We start from the raw sequence: 17,081 nt of genomic DNA, 5'->3' as shown, positions 1-17,081 counted from the left end.
TCTCTTATTTATTCTCTTCTTTTATAGTGTGCTTTAGTCATGTCCAAGTCTTTGTGACCCCATGGACCATAGCCTGATTCTTAGGACCATAGCATGTCAGGCTCCTCTGTCCATGGGATTCTCCAGGCAAGAATACTGGAGTGGGTTGCCATGCCCTCCTCCAGGTGACCTTCCTGACCCAGGGACTGAACCCATGTCTTTTTATGTCACCTACATTGGCAATTGGGTTCTTTACCACTAGTGAAACCCGGGTAGCCCTTCTTTCATAGTAATGATATCTTAATTTTGGCTGGATGTCAACCACCTAAAATAGACTACACTGTTCAGCTTGCTGCCAGGTATGGCAGGTATGAGTAAGTGCTTATTCATGGGGGGCCAAGTGGACCAGATTGTGCAACCTGGAAAATAAACTTGACAGGTGGTCATGAAGCCTTCTTATTCCCTTTCTCCTGCTGACTGGGCAGGTCCTTCCTTCCTCAGTTCCTATAGTTTTGTCTTTGCAAGATGATCCTATAAATGAAATCATACAGTGTGTAGCCTTTTGTGTTTGGCATTTTTCGCTTAGGACAATACCTCTGATATTCGTCCATTTTGTTGCACATATCAGTAGTTTGTTCCTTTTTTTTCTTTGCTAAGTAATAATCCATTGAATGGAAGTATCATAGTTTATTCATCCCTTCCCCAGTTGAGGGCATTTGGGTTGCTTCCAGTTTTAGCAGTTACAAATAAAGCTGCTGCTGCTGCTGCTAAGTCGCTTCAGTCATGTCCAACTCTGTGTGACCCCATAGATGGCAGCCCACCAGGCTCCTCCGTCTCTGGGACTCTCCAGGCAAGCACCCTAGAGTGGGTTGCCATTTCCTTCTCCGTGAAAGCGAAAAGCGAAAGTGAAGTTGCTCAGTTGTATCCAACTCTTAGTGACCCCATGAACTGCAGCCTACCAGGCTCCTCCATCCATGGGATTTTCCAGGCAAGAGTACTGGAGTAGGGTGCCATTGCCTTCTCTGAATAAAGCTGCTATACATGTTCAATTACAGGCTTTTGTGTGAACAGAAGTTTTCATTTTAAATGAGTAAATATCTAGAAGTAGAAGTGCTGTGTCGTGTGGTAAAAGTACATTTATTAATACATGAAGCTGCAATAATGTTATACAAAGTGATGATCATTTTGCAGTCCCACAGCAATGTTTGAGAATTCAAGTTGTTTCACATCTTTTGTCAATATTTGGTCTAATCAGATTTTTTATTTAGACTTTCTAAATAGGTTATAGTCATATTCTATTATGGTTTGGGGCCTACCAGTTGGCACTAGTGGAAAAGAACCTGCTTGCCAATTCAGGAGACATAAAGAGACGTGGATTTGATCCCTGGGTCGGGAAAATCCCCTGGAGGAGGGCATGGCAACCCACACTAGTATTCTTACCTGGGAGATCCCATGGACAGAGGAGCCTGGTGGGCTATAGTCCATGGGATCACGAAGAGTCTGACATGACTAAAGCAGCTTAGCACAGACATAGCATTATGGTTTTAATTTGCATTTCTCTAATGACTAGTAATATTGAGCATCTTTTTATGTCTTATTTGCCATATGACTTGTTTTAAGAGTGTTCAAATATCTTACTCCTTTTTAATTAGGTTGTTTACTTATTACTAATAAGATACTTTATACATCCTGAAAATTCTTTATAAATTTGAGTATAAATCCTTTATCAGATATGTGATTTGCAAATATTTTCTCCTAGTCGGAGGCCTGCCTTTTTATTCTTTTAGGAGTAATGTTTTTGGTGTCGTGTTTAAGAAATCTTTGCTAAATCCAAGGTTATAAAGATTTTCTCATATGTTGTTTTTCCTTGTGTTTTTTTAGTTTTCAGTTTTACCCTTAGGTCAATGATCCATTTCGAGTTAATTTTTATATAAGTCACAAGGTAGGTATCAAGGTTCATTTATTTTTTTTCACATAAGTATTCAATGGTTCCCACATTATTTGTTCATAAAACTACCCTTTCTCCGCTAAATTGACTTTGTATCTTTGCTGAAAATCAATTGACCATAAATGTGTGGGCCTATCTCTAGACTCTCTATTCTGTTAATTGAGACCCATGATTTTTTAGTAGATATGTGCTTATTTTTAATAAGAATTTTAAAAAATACTGACTTTCCAATCCAAGTTGTGGTTTCCTCTCTTAAATTACCTAATCATTGAATTACAATTTCCTACAGTTATACTGTACAGTCACTGTAAAATACAAACATTCCACACAGTATATGTCACACCAAGAATCCTCACTTGCAAAACATCTTGTGAGATGTTATGACTTGCCATTGAAATGCAAGGCTCTCATTGTAAAGAACATTAAAAAGTACAGTCCCTTTTAGACTTTATAAATAGATCTCAATGCTGACAAATGTAATTTTTTTTAACTAAGACATTTTAAGAGAGGGGCTACTTTGAATATATTACTTGGAACTAATACATTTGAATCTGTTCTAATGAGGTGGCTGAAACTAATAGAGCCTATTATACAGAGTGAAGTAAGTTAGAAAGAGAAATTTAAATATCATGTACTGACACACATACATAGAATGTAAAAAGATGGCACTGATGAATTTATTTTCAGGGCAGCAATGGAGAAACAGACATAGAGAATAGACCTATGTACATGGTGGGAGGAGAGGAGGGAGAAGGGGAGATGTATGGAGAGGGTAACATAGAAATTTACAATACCATATGTAAAATAGATAGCCAATGGGAATTTGCTGTATGATTCAGGGAACTCAAATAGGGGCTGAAGGGTGGGATGGGGAGAGAGATGGGAGGGAGGTCCAGGAGGGAGGGGAAATGCGTATATCAATGGCTGATTCTTGTTGATATATGACAGAAAACCACAAAATTCTGCAAAGCAATTATCCCTCAATTAAATAACTTTTAAAAATGCATGCTAAATATTAAACAGTAAAAAAAAAAAAAAAGAGTGGGGCTACTTTGAATACATTACTTGGAACTAAAATACACATTCATCGAGTCCCCAGGCCCTGTGCAATTTCAATTAGCTATCTGCCAGGAGCCACAGACAGCATAACATAGCTGTACCGAGGAAATGCTATCTGCCTCTGTTACCAAAAATCACTGTAGTATCGATATGTATGATTCTTCAAAGCTCTCTTGATTCTGCTGATATTATAGTCAAGGTTAATCACACTTCCCTGAATGTCTTCAACTGCAGAGGCTATAGTACCCATGCAGCACTGTACAAGATTCCCCAATAACACTGTGCTGATGGTGCCTGGCACAGTTAACCGCACCAAGATATTCATGAACAAATGTCCTAGATTGGCAGAAACTACTGAATCCTTGCCAGCGCCTGTGGTAAACTAAGCATCCAGGTTTTCCAATTATATATATTTTTTTCTTTATAGATTAAGGAAGTATATAATGTGAGGATCATTATTTTCCAAATTTGCAGCATCTTTCATTATCAAAAAAAAATACCCCTGAGATGATGTCAGAAGGATAAACAGAAGTAAATATTAATAACACTGTGGGTTTCCCAGGTGGCTCAGTGATAAAGAATTTGCCTACCAGGGCAGGAGCCGCAAGAGACATAGGTTTGATCCCTGGGTTGGGAAGATCCTCTGGAGGAGGAAATGGCAACCCACTCCAGTATTCTTTCCTGGGAAATCCCATGGACAGAAGAACTTGGTGAGCTACAGTTCATGGGGTTGCAAAGATCTGGACATGGTTGAGTCACTGAGCACACACAAATAACATTATGGACATTGAAAGATTGTTATCAGGTGGTAAAACATCCTTGCCCCTGCATCTAGTCCCTTAGGCCATGTGACTGAACAGTAAGCTTTTTGTGATCACCTCTTCCTTTGAGATGATCCCATATACAGTCCCATGTGCCTTTAGCATCAATTCCAGCTTGACCAGATAAGTGATGGGTCATCACTGGTTCTGACTCCTGCTTATCTTAACCTGCAATCACCACACAGGCAAGTTAGAATAGCATAGCAGGACCCAGACATCATCTGTGCCAGAGTTATTAATTGTGCACAACAGAATCCAGCCTAGTTAAAGAAGGGAAGTATTAATTACAGGGCTTTAGAAAGTTCACAGTCTTTGGAAGGGTCTGAGAAGCAAGCTCTAGACTAAGCTTCCAGGAACAACATCCAGAATCATACATCACAAAGCTGGTCTGGTAAAGGACATGCTGCTTCTGGCTGCCATCACCACTGACCCCAGAACACGCTGTATTTGCCTGGGGCTGCACCAGCAAGATGGATGTCCATTCTTTATCAGTTTCTTCACTTAACTGTATTACTCTTTACCTTTCATTTCAGTAATTGGATTATTACGTGCCTCAGAATAATTTCCTTTGGATTTACCCATCTTAGGAGTTTGCTGAGTTTCTTGAAAATACAGATTGAGATCATTCATCAAATTTGGTGAGCTCATATGTCACTTCTTCAATATGCCTGTATCTCATTCTCTGTCCTGTTTCTAGGGCTTTAACTACATGTACATTAAACCTTTTTACTATCTTTCACATTTCTCTTATGCTTTCTTCTCTATTCTGCTTTTTATTATTTTTATCTTCATATATTTCAGTTTAAAGATTTATTGCTTTATCTCCAGGTTCATTAATTCTGTCTTCTGATATGCCTAGTCTGCTCTTAAGGCTCATTCAATGAGTTCTTAACTTAAGGTTTTATATTTTGCATTTCTAAAAAGCTCATTTGATTCATTTTTATATGTTTTAATTCTATTCTGAAGTATTCCATATTTTCATCCATTTTCATCTTTTCTTATATTTTCTTTAACACATTAATCATAATTGTTATAGTTCTTACCTTTTAACTATAATATCTAGATCATTTCTGAGACTGTTTTATTCCTTTACTATCTGTCACTTTTTCCTGTTTCTTTGAATGTTCAGTAATTTTTATTTTGGGCTGAATGTTGTGAAGGATCTGTTGTAGAGGCTCTAAGTTATATTATTTTTCTCTAAAGAGTGTTGAGTCTTTAGTCTGAAAGGTATTAAAGTGTCACAAATATCTCCTGGGTTGTGTTGATGCTTTATTTTTACCTTTTTAAGCTTCAGCAATAAGTGAACCGTGAACTCCCTGATGTTCAAGCTGGTTTTAGAAAAGGCAGAGGAACCAGAGATCAAATTGCCAACATCCACTGGATCATCGAAAAAGCAAGAGAGTTCCAGAAAAACATCTATTTCTGCTTGATTGACTATGCCAAAGCCTTTGACTGTGTGGATCACAATAAACTGTGGGAAATTCTGAAAGAGATGGGAATACCAGACCACCTGACCTGCCTCTTGAGAAATCTGTATGCAGGTCAGGAAGCAACAGTTAGAACTGGACATGGAACAACAGACTGGTTCCAAATAGGAAAAGGAGTATGTCAAGACTGTATATTGTCACCCTGCTTATTTAACTTCTATGCAGAGTACATCATGAGAAATGCTGGACTGGAAGAAACACAAGCTGGAATCAAGATTGCTGGGAGAAATATCAATAACCTCAGATATGCAGATGACACCACCCTTATGGCAGAAAGTGAAGAGGAGCTAAAAAGCCTCTTGATGAAAGTGAAAGAGGAGAGTGAAAAAGTTGGCTTAAAGCTCAACATTCAGAAAACGAAGATCATGGTATCCAGTCCCATCACTTCATGGGAAATAGATGGGGAAACAGTGGAAACAGTGTCAGACTTTATTTTTTTGGGCTCCAAAATCACTGCAGATGGTGATTGCAGCCATGAAATTAAAAGACACTTACTCCTTGGAAGAAAAGTTATGACCAACCTAGATAGTATATTCAAAAGCAGAGACATTACTTTGTCGACTAAGGTCCGTCTAGTCAAGGCTATGGTTTTTCCTGTGGTCATGTATGGATGTGAGAGTTGGACTGTGAAGAAGGCTGAGTGCCGAAGAATTGATGCTTTTGAACTGTGGTGTTGGAGAAGACTCTTGAGAGTCTCTTGGACTGCAAGGAGATCCAACCAGTCCATTCTGAAGGAGTTCAACCCTGGGATTTCTTTGGAAGGAATGATGCTAAAGCTGAAGCTCCAGTACTTTGGCCACCTCATGCAAAGAGTTGACTCATTGGAAAAGACTGTGATGCTGGGAGGGATTGGGGGCAGGAGGAGAAGGGGATGACCGAGGATGAGATGGCTGGATGGCATCACGGACTCGATGGACGTGAGTCTGAGTGAACTCCAGGAGATGGTGATGGACAGGGAGGCCTGGCGTGCTGTGATTCATGGGGTCGCAAAGAGTCGGACAGGACTGAGCGACTGAACTGAACTGAAGGGTAAGTTTGTTTCAGTTTTGTCCATAATCCTTAAGTGTAATTCATACCCTTAAGGCAGGACCTTTCTGGAGTTTCACCTGAATGTCTAGAGTGTTCACAAAGATTTTTTCACATGAGCTCAGCTAGGATTCCAATATCTACACCTCCCCAAAACTGTGTGACCACTGAAATCTCTGTTCTCAGCCTTCTAGTAGTTGTTCTGTTTTGGCCTGTTGGCATCTCATTCTCTGCATTCAGAGCTTACAAGTTGGCAAGGAACTCATGAGATATTTTTTGTAGGCATTTTGGAAGCTTTTATCTGCCATTCCTTTATCTCTGGTACTCTATCCCCCAAATCTCAGGTGCCTTTGCAACTCAAACTCCAATATCTGCTTTGTTCACCTATCGAGATTATAATTTACTGCATAGTTTATTTCTCTTCCTTATATTAAAATATAATGTCAGAGGAATTTCACTGCAGTCCAGTGGTTAGGACTTCACACTTTCACTGCCAAGGGCCCAGGTTCAACCCCTGGTGGAGGAAACAAGATCCTACAAGCTACAAGGTACAGCCAAAAAAAGAAAACAAACCAAACAAAAAAACCATGAAGAACCCATGAAGTCAGGAAGAAACCAAAAGTGAATACAGGGCTCATCTTTAAAGTTTTCCTTATTTGGGGGATCTTATTCAGGCACTGGCTGTCCAACGCCTATAAACACTTTTAAAATAATACCTTGTTCATTTTTTATCATTGTTTACCATGGTATCTGTTATTCATTATCAATGGAATTGAAACTCAAAAACTATATTATAGTACCATGCACCATGCAGTTTGTAAAACCTAAGTCTGTTCTCCAACAGCAAAGGAGGCTAAAATCTGTGGAGAAGGGAGGTTATGGGAGGAGCCAATGCCATGACAAATATGAAAAGGATATTTCTAATATGATTTATTCAAGAAAGTTTCTTCTATCTCATTATTATCTGATTTCCCTTACTACTATGGTCTCTTGGTTATGTCATTCATTAGACAGATAGAGATGGGGGGGAGGGCACACAAAGAAGATGAACTGGAGAAGACTAAGTACCTGGTAACATGGTCCATGCCTGAAATACACCTCAGTTTTATAGACTATCAGCTTTTCTTTGTAAAACCATATGTGACTTCACAGCATATTCAATGCTGACAATTAAGACTTGTATTTCACTTCTTAATGACCTTGAACATTCACGTACTTGTTTCTACAGAAGATTCCCTCGTAAATAAATAAGATAGAAAGAAGGTAGTTAGAACAGTACTATTTCAAGAGGTATAGTGGCGCTAGTGGGGAAGAACCTGCCTGCCAGGGCAGGAGACGTAAGAGACATGGGCTCAGTCCCATGGGTTGGAAAGACCCCCTGGAGGAGGGCACGACAACCCATTCCAGTATTCTTGCCTGGGAAATCCCATGGACAGAGGCTCTGGTGGACTACAGTTGGTAGGGTTGCAAAGAGTCAGACATGACTGAAGTAACTTAGCACACACACACTAAGAAGAGAAAAATGCCTGAGGCTTATTATATACTTCAACAAGAGTCACTCAGCACCAAGCATATTCTGATCACTGAGAAATTTGTTGTGAGGGTAGTGTTAGAGGAGTTATAGGAGGTATATGCTATACCAAGATAAATAAGATGAAGCTCCTGCCTGCAGTTGTATAGGGGACAAAGATTTTTTCAGTGTTCCAGAATTACTGGAAAGTTATGATTATGTCTAAGGGGCTAGGGATAACCAAGAATGGACTGAACCTAGCCAGAGACCCAAGAAAGTCTTCCTGTAGCAGACATTTGAATTAAATCTTGAAGATGAGTGAGACTTACCAGACAAGGGAAGGCAAGAGCAGCATTCCAGACAAGCCAACAGTGGCAGGAGCAAGGGCACAAGGTCAGGGAACAAAATGCTGTACAACGCAGTATCAGCTGGAGACGGAGAAAGGATTACGGGGGTGGCATGTCTAAGCTGTTAAATATGAGGTGGAGTATCAAGAAAGGAGGCCAGGAAAGGAGCCAGGGTCCATGTTACCAAGGACTTAGAAAGCCATGCTAGGAAGTTTAGCCATATTGCAAGTAAAGGGCTACTACTGAGGAGTTGTCATCAAGGGATGGAATAACGCAACTAACCAGAATGCTTTTAGATAGAGCACCCTACCTACAGTTTAGGGGAAAACTTACAGAAATGTTTTTGTGGGATGTGAAGCAAAGCCATTAGAAGGCTGCTGTAATAGTTCAGGAACAGTGGCCAAGGCTCCCTGATAGAAAGGAAAGGCTATATATTTAATACAGAAAATTTTCCAAATTTGGTAAGTCACCATGAGGGTGAGGAAAAAGAGGAAGCTAAGATAAGTTTCAAGAAAGAAGTGCAAATTTATTATGGGAAAACAAAGATTTCTATTTTGGACACTGAGTTCAAGGTATTTGTAGACTTCTAAGTTGGTATAACTAGTATGTAGCTGGATAAATGAGGTTCAAAAGGAGCTGTTCAGAGATGAAAAAAAAAATGATTTGAGAGTAATTAGCATATAAAGTAGGGAAAATAACAAGAGGGATGGAGAGCCAATGAAGTAGAGAGAGAACAACAAAGAGCAAGGACAGAATCCTGGAAGAAACCAGGGTTACAGGAGGGGCCCAGTGACAAATATACAGGCTGGCTGAGAATAACTTTAAGACATGACGAAGCTAATGATATTTTGGAAGCTGACAGTGAAAAATGTCCAGAGTGAGTAGTCAACAGTGAGAAAAGAGGCAGAGGGGTCCAGTAGGATCAGGATGGAAGAGTGTTAATTCCATTAAGTAATACAGAGGTCACTTGTCATCTTGGAGGGAGGATAGGAATTTGATGGAGTGGAGATATCACAAGTCTTGAAGAAAAAAATAATCTAGATTATTCTTTAAAAAGTTTGATTTCAAATGAAAGGGTAGAGAATAAGGACTGCCCAGGAACTAGAGGATGACAGAGAGGAATACCCCCAGAGTAAAAATAAAGGAAAGAGGGTAAACAGTAGAACCAAGTGATTATAAGGATCAGAATCCCAAACTTCAGAGGAAAGGACTGGACATGAACATGTAGAAGATCTGACATTGTGCATCAGAGGGGAGAGCAGGGGACTAGCAGAGACAGACACAGGGCCAGGCAGATAGGAATTGAGGATTAATCTTAGACCTTCATGACTTCATTTTATTGATAAAGCAGTAAGTGGTTTGTCTTCTGGGAGTGTGACGGGGAGGGTGTATGGTGTTAGGTGAAAGTGTTAGTCACTCAGTTATGTCTGACTCTTTGTGACCCCACAGACTATAGACCATCAGCTCCTCTGTTCACAGAATTCTCCAGGCAAGAATATTGGAGTGGATAGCCATTCCCTTCTCCAGGGGATCTTTCTGACCCAGAGATTGAATCCCCGTTTCCTGCATTGCAGGCAGATTCTTTACCATCTGATCTACCAGTGAAGCCCAAGAGTCTCTTAAGGACCTGTCTGGGGCTTACCGAAAGTTGGCACTAGTGGTAAAGAACCCACTGCCCGTGGAGGAGACAGAAGAGACACGGGGTTGGTCCCTGGATAGGGAGATGCCCAGGAAGAGGGCATGGCAACCCACTCCAGTACTCTTGCCTGGAGAATCCCCATGGACAGAAGAACCTGGCAGGTTACAGTCCATAGGGTCAAGAGAGTTGGACAGGACTGAAGTGACTTAGCACACACACACAATTCTTTGAAACAGGGATAAGAGGACTAGGAGGAACTGGTGAACCAAGGTTAAGACTGAGCATTCTCATGTGGACATTTCATTCAAAGTCTGGATAAAATGACTTTTTCTTAGCAGTACTTGGCCACCCAGCATGGAGACAGAGAAAGTCAACTGTGAGACAGATCTGGCAACGAGGCCCCCCAGCCATTCCATAGACAGTAGAAGATGTTAAGGAATCAAATACACAGCTAACAGAGTGGTCCAGGCTAGTGCTAGGAGGGTCTGGGGCTAGCAGTCTGAGAAAATTTAGGGGACCAAACAGAAGGTTTTGAGGGAGCAAGAGAATGAGAGCTCTGTTTTCCCGCTTTCCTCTCACCCATCTTGTGAGAGGCCTAAAAGTCCCTACTTGCTACAGCAGCTGTTGCTGATAGAAAACTAAAACAGAGAAAGAACACATTATTTCAAAATTCCTTTAGCTCTTTCCTTAAAGACACAAATCATCTAAATCACTCCCCAAAAGCCCTTTTAAATTCCAAGACTAAGAACAAAATTATGGTTAAATATTTAACTAATGTTTATTATAGCTAGCATGTTGGTTTTAGAGAGATCAAATTTATGATACAATGAAGTAATATTTTTCACATTCTGTCAGTCTATTTTATAGCACATTGGGGCCCACAGTATAATAAATATCTTCTATTATTTTATAAGATTCTTATATGCAAAGCTGTGTAGGGCAGAGATAATATTGAATTTCAAATCAAATGAGCTGGCATAAACCTTAACTCAGATCACTTTGTCTTTCAGGACGTCAGCTTTTGGACTTGTAAAATGAAGACTGAGAATAAATCTCCAAGCTTCTTTTCAGGTTCTAAAAAAACCATGAGATGAAAGAGGAGAGTGAAAAACCTGGCTTAAAACTCAGCATTCAAAAAACTAAGATCATGGCTTCTGGTCCCATCACTTCATGGCAAATAGACAGGGAAACAATGGAAACAGTGAGACACTTTCTTTTCTTGGGCTCCAAAATCACTGCAGATGGTGACTGCAGCCATGAAATTAAAAGACCCTTGCTCCTAGGAAGAAAAGCTATGACAAACCTAAACAGCATATGAAAAAGCAGAGACATTCCTTTGCTGACAAGGGTCTATCTAGTCTAGGCTATGGTTTTTCCAGTAGTCTTGTATGGAATTAAGAGTTGGACCATGAAGAAGGCAGAGCACCAAAGAACTGATGCCTTTGAACTTGGTGTTGGAGAAGACTCTTGAGAGTCCCTTGGACTGCAAGGAGATCAAATCAGTCAATCCTAAAGGAAATCAGTCCTCACTATTCATTAGAAGGACTGATGCTGAAGCTGAAGCTCCAATACTATGGCCACCTGATGCAAAGAACTGACTGGGAAAAACCCTGATGCTGGGAGATTGAAGGCAGGAGGAGAAGGGGACAACAGAGGATGAAATGGTTGGATGGCATCACCAACTTTATGGACATGAGTTTGAGCAAGCTCCAGGAGTTGGTGATGGACAGGAAAGCCTGGCGTGCTGCAGTCCATGGAGTTGCAAAGAGTCAGAAATGACTGAGTGACTGAACTGATGAGAATAATTTAATATTTTTAATTACTACAGAATTGATAGAGTTACCACTTTTCTTTTATGATATATTTCTGTTACGAACTATAATTTGCTGAGCCTCAGTTCTTGATCAGGAACACAGACTCCAACAATAACACTGTCTCTATGAAAAATAGAATCCATTTTACCAGTTTACTTTATGCTCCAATTTTTCTACTCTCTGTTCACATTTACTCTTTGGAGGCTGCATCTCCAAAAGTTCAGAGATATTTGTTCACCATATTGTGACCATGTGTCTCTGAAGAGACCCATATTATATTGCCTTCACAGAACCCAGCCCATGATTTCATGGCTGAGTGCTCTGTAGCACTCATATGGAAAGCTATGCAGGGCATTTTGTCATTGGGGGTATTATCAGAAAATGCCTATAAAGCATCTATTCAAATGTCTGAGATGTTGAGGGTACTCCACAGAGTATGCTTGATACACTGGGCAGCATGATGTGTGGGAAATAATCAAAACACAGCATTATTTCTGTCCCCTACTCAGATATTTCTCCTGTCACTAGATGAAACCTAGGAAGAAACCATATAGCCCACTCTTGGATTACAGAGGGTCTCACAATCACTTTAAGTCACAAAATATAGTCTTGATTCAAAATTAAATTATCTAGTTCTAAGAGATTAAGCAACTCTTCCCTCTTTATTCAGAAGATAACATTTCCTTTTATTCCCTACATGCTTAGACCATCAGAGCCCAGGAGTGGGAAAGAAAAGGAGAAGAGAGATAAAGGGGAAAGGCAGTTTTCTCATGAGGCTGTCTGGTAAACTCAGTAGGTGCTTAATGCTGCTGACTCTTCCCTTCCTATCAGTTTTGTTGCCTGGGCTGTTCTTGGAAAATTTCCCCATACACAATTTCTTTTAGCTACTTCTTTTCCACCTTCAGGTTCCCATTTACTGCTCTTCCCAACTCACTGTTTTGGGTGGAGCCTAAACTTCTGGCAGGAGCCTTGTTGGGTAGAAAAAATCTCAGACTTTTGAAAATGACCCCATGTCACTAGCCAATGATTTCTTAAATATAGCATTTAAAAGACTGATAAACTGTATTGCATTAGGACCTTCCAGAAACCAGAAAAGAATGTCACTCCAACTTTAACCACAAGAAAAAGCTGGATAGCCTACAACATCAAAATTTTTCTTGAGTCTAACAGAGAGAAGACGTCATAGGACAATAAACTAGCCTGATATTTAAAGAAAGGTAGATGCCTCCCACAAGATAGGCAATTTGGGAGCTACTTACCTGAGGCGGAGCCCCTGGGAAAGTCAAGGCCATTTTAGAAGGGATAAAAAAATTGCAGGTAAAATTTTGTGATGATTCCATAGTTTCATTTTAACAATTTGCTGCTGTGGCAGAGTCTGAGCTTCTGCCATATGGAAGCTACAGATGCAAGGGGAATTTACACCCGTTCACAAGCTTTTCTTTACAAATCTCATAGAATGTTCCTAAGAAAGATCCCGGTCAGGGAAAGCAGCAGAGGAAGACTCCTGTGGTCATTCAAACTAGCCAGAGAGGAACAAAGCCCTGATAAACAAAAGGCACTGTGGGTGGGGAGGGAGGCGGAGCTGCAAACCCTCAGGGTGCAAGTGGAGACCCTTTGAGGCTAGGGAAAGGGGACAAAGAAATCCTTCTCTCCTGAGGAAGAAGCAGGAAGCTTTCTCCCTCACAGGAACCAGCAAGACCTGAGGGGAACTTGAAGTTCATCTGCCCTGGGGAGGAGGGCATAGACACTGAATAGGTTCTGGCCCCAATATCCAGGAACATAGGTCCTGCCTGATACTGAGGCTGAACCAAGAAAGCAGAAAGCCTCTTCCCCAAGCAGGCTAGCAAATGTTAGTAAGAATCTGCACTGGGGAAGGTGCGAGAGTGGCAAGACACTCTCTTGGGCTCAGACTCACAAGGAAAGTCTGAAGCCTACGTCCACCATAAGCAAAGTGACACTACTTGCCAAAAACTGAAGACAACTGGCCCGTGGACAAAGTGTAATAAACCCATATCAAGGAATATTACAGCAACCAAAAGGACCAAACTGTTGGCATTTACACTATCATGGCTAGATCTCCAAGGCATTATGCTCAGGAAAAAAAGACAGACTCAAAAGAGCACATGTCATACTATTTGGTTATAGATATATGACATTCTAGAATAGGCCCAACAATAGAGACAGATCAATAGTGGCCAAAGGCTGAAGGTGGGTGAGATGTGGACTTCAAAGAGGCATGAAGGACTGTTGAAAGTGATAAAACAGTTCTATATCCTGACTGTGGGGGTGGTTACATGTCCAGCATTTGTTGAAACTCATAGAGCTTTACACTAAAAAGGGTGATTTTCTGTGATAGTCATCCAGTTGTGTTCGACTCTGCAACCCCATGGACTGTAGTCTGCCAGGCTCCTCTGTCCATGGGAATTCTCCAGGCAAAAATACTAGAGTGGGTTGCCATTTCCTTCTTGACATAGGGATCAAATCCAGGTCTCCCGCATTGTGGGCAGATTCTTTACTGTCTGAGGCCCCAGGGAAGTCCCCCAAAAGGATGATTTTAACCACATATAACTTACATCTCAAAGATATTTAAAATTAAAAGAAAACAATTACATTGCAATTAAATTGTTCATCAAAAAACAACATTAAGAGTGTGAAGAGACAAGTTACAGATGGGAGGAAAAAATGGAATTTGCCTACAGAACATATAAAGAACACACAAATGAGTAAGAAAAAGAGCAGACAATGGAGAAGAAAAATGGGCAAAGGACCTACGTGGCTGTTTCACAAAAGAGATATTCAAATTGCCAATATGCATAAGAAAAGCTGCTCAACATCTTTATTCTAAATGCAAATGAAAATCATAATGAAGTCCCACTACACAGTCATCGGATTAGCTGAAGTTAAAGATTTGGCAATACCAGTGTTGGCAAGAATGTGGATTAACTGAAACTGGTCGTAAATTTGTATAACCGCTTTGGAAAACTATTTGGAAGTATTTAACATGAGCCTTATGATTCAGCAATTCCACTCTGAGGTAATTATCCAAGAGTTACAAGGGCCTATGACCAACATAAGTCAAGATCAAGGATGTTCATAGCACCATTATCATAACATGAAAAGCTGGAAGCAAATCAAATGTCCATCAACAGGAGAAAACACAAATAAACTGTGGTATATGTATATGTACAAAATATTACCCAGATGATTATGACATGCAACAAGGATGGAACTCACAGATATGGTGCATGAAAGAAGTATCAAAGACTATATACTGTATGATTTGACTCATATGAAATTCACCAATAAGCAAAACTAATCTTGAATGATTCGATGAATTCGGAATAATAGTCATGGATTGGGGCTAGTATATATTGGGGGGGGGCTTCCTTGTAGCTCATATGGGAAAGAATCTACCTGCAATGCAGGAGACCCTGGTTTGATTCCTGGGTCAGGAAGATCCCTGGAGAGACATTAGCTCTGTAGCCCATGGTAGACTGGGCTTTGTGTGTGTGTGTGTTTGTCAGTCATGTCCAACTCTGTGACTCCATGAGCTGTAGCCCACCAGGTTCCTCTGTCCATGGGGTTTCCTGGGCAAGAATACTGGAGTGGGTAGCCATTCTATTCTCCAGGGCATCTTCCTGACCCAGGGATCAAACCTGGGTCTTCCAAATTGCAGGCAGATTCTTTACCATCTGAGCCACCTTGGAAGCTTCATGTAAATTCTATTGCTTTTAGGTCCTAAGTTTATGCAATGTCAAAAGAAATACCTTTTTGTTTAAAAAACTGCAGAGGAGAAATTTTTCCTCTAATGTTTTCAAATAGAGACATTTATTTGTTCGTTTTTTAATTTATTTATTATGGCTGTGCTGGGTCTTTGTTGCTGTGCGGGCTTTTCTCTGGTTGCGGGAGCAAAGACCACTCTCTAGTTGCCAGTAATGGGCTTCTCATTGCGGGGGCTTCTCTTATGGTGAAGTGCGGGCTCCAGGTGAAGGGCTTCAGTAGCTGCAGCACAGAGACTCATTAGGTGCGCCTCCAGAGCCCTAGAGCTTGCAGACTTCCCTAGTTGTATAGGGTCGGTAGTTGTGGAACATGAGCTTAGTTGCTCTGAGGCACGTGGAATCTTCCTGCACCAGGGATTGAACTCATGTCCCCTGAAATGGCAGGCAGATTCTTAGCCACTGGACCACCAGGGAAGTCCAAGACATTTGTTTTTATATGCTATTAATTGCTCTAATGTAACATCTACCAACTTATTTTTTCTTTCAAGAGAATAAAATGCTGCAATGTCCTCCTACTATGTCATTTATCAATAAATTAAGATCTGTGCACTTTACTGTGTGTATGCTGTACCTCAATACAAGTGTGTGTGTGTGTGTGTGTGTGTGTATGTTGCATGCATCTTTATTTCTCAAGTACAAACAAGCAGTTGGCATTATACTGCAGTTACAGAAGTAAGTTTCAGAGAACTGCCTAAGGTCATTAACTTCTGGTTCAACAGTTTCATGGTTAATAGTATTTTCAGCAATTCTGTGAGGTCCGAACAGTTCCCTGCCCGGGGACTTCAACAGCGAAGGATTAGTCAACTCCTTGTCCTGTCTCAGCTGATTGGGTCAGGCCATTCTACTCTTTAAGTATGGGGGGGGATGGGCATATCACAACTCCCAGGCATCCTGCAAAGTAGGCAGGTCACATTAGGGACAGCTTTACCCACACAAAAATTCATCTCACATTAGCTGTGAGGATTCAGCGTCACCCCCAATCATAATTTTCCTCACTCAGGAGTTTAAAACATGATACAATTTATGTTTGACAGCCCTTCCAACACTCCTAGGGAGGCCAAATCCACCTGGGGCCTCTGGGACTCATGCACCCGTGATCCATTTGAGGGGTGCAATTACTCCCAACACAGCAACCACTCTTGTCTGCAGTTCTGCCATTAAGGCAGTTTCTCTGTACTTCCCGATTTTGTGCTGTCTGTACTTCCCTGTGAGCCTCAGACACCATTCCCCAAGACTCCACTACAAAGGTTACCCACTCAACTCTCCAAGCCATCCTGGAGGTTCCTCACTGGGTCTGGGCAGGAGGAAAACCCAATCTGCTCCCCATCTCACTTTGTTGAGAGCTCACACAGCCCATCAAGCTCTCCCCAAAGTATCTCTTCACAAATCCTCCCTCCTCTTCGTAACTGGATCCTTTTTTTAAAAAAAATCTTTAAAGTGAATGAGAGGTTCGTGAGTCTGCACAAGTATCAGACATTTACTCTATAATTACACTGTATTTTCATCCCGTACCTCATGCTGATGTATAGCATTCGTAGTTGGTATTGGATATCCACAATCAAAACTTTAATACTCACCTCCTGTTCGACTTCAGGTTGAACTGTATGAAACTGTTGATTGTTCACAATGTTTTGACTTAAAGGAATTGCAATTTCATATAGTTCGAACTAAC

The 17,081-nt window shown here is 40.8% G+C and overlaps 1 protein-coding gene and 1 non-coding gene across 7 annotated transcripts in view; both read right to left on the bottom strand.

Moving 5' to 3' along the window:
- The window catches only part of CCDC148 (coiled-coil domain containing 148), a 329,833-nt gene that overhangs the window by 179,834 nt on the left and 132,918 nt on the right, over window positions 1-17,081 (bottom strand). The window lies entirely within an intron of this gene.
- LOC138434950 (U12 minor spliceosomal RNA) lies at window positions 16,275-16,422 on the bottom strand. The gene has a single exon (XR_011254998.1). It is a non-coding gene; the product is annotated as a U12 minor spliceosomal RNA (small nuclear RNA).

The sequence above is a fragment of the Ovis canadensis genome, chromosome 2 (genome assembly GCF_042477335.2).
Source record: "Ovis canadensis isolate MfBH-ARS-UI-01 breed Bighorn chromosome 2, ARS-UI_OviCan_v2, whole genome shotgun sequence".
Lineage (NCBI taxonomy): Eukaryota > Metazoa > Chordata > Mammalia > Artiodactyla > Bovidae > Ovis > Ovis canadensis.
This window is presented reverse-complemented; position numbering and strand designations above follow the sequence as displayed.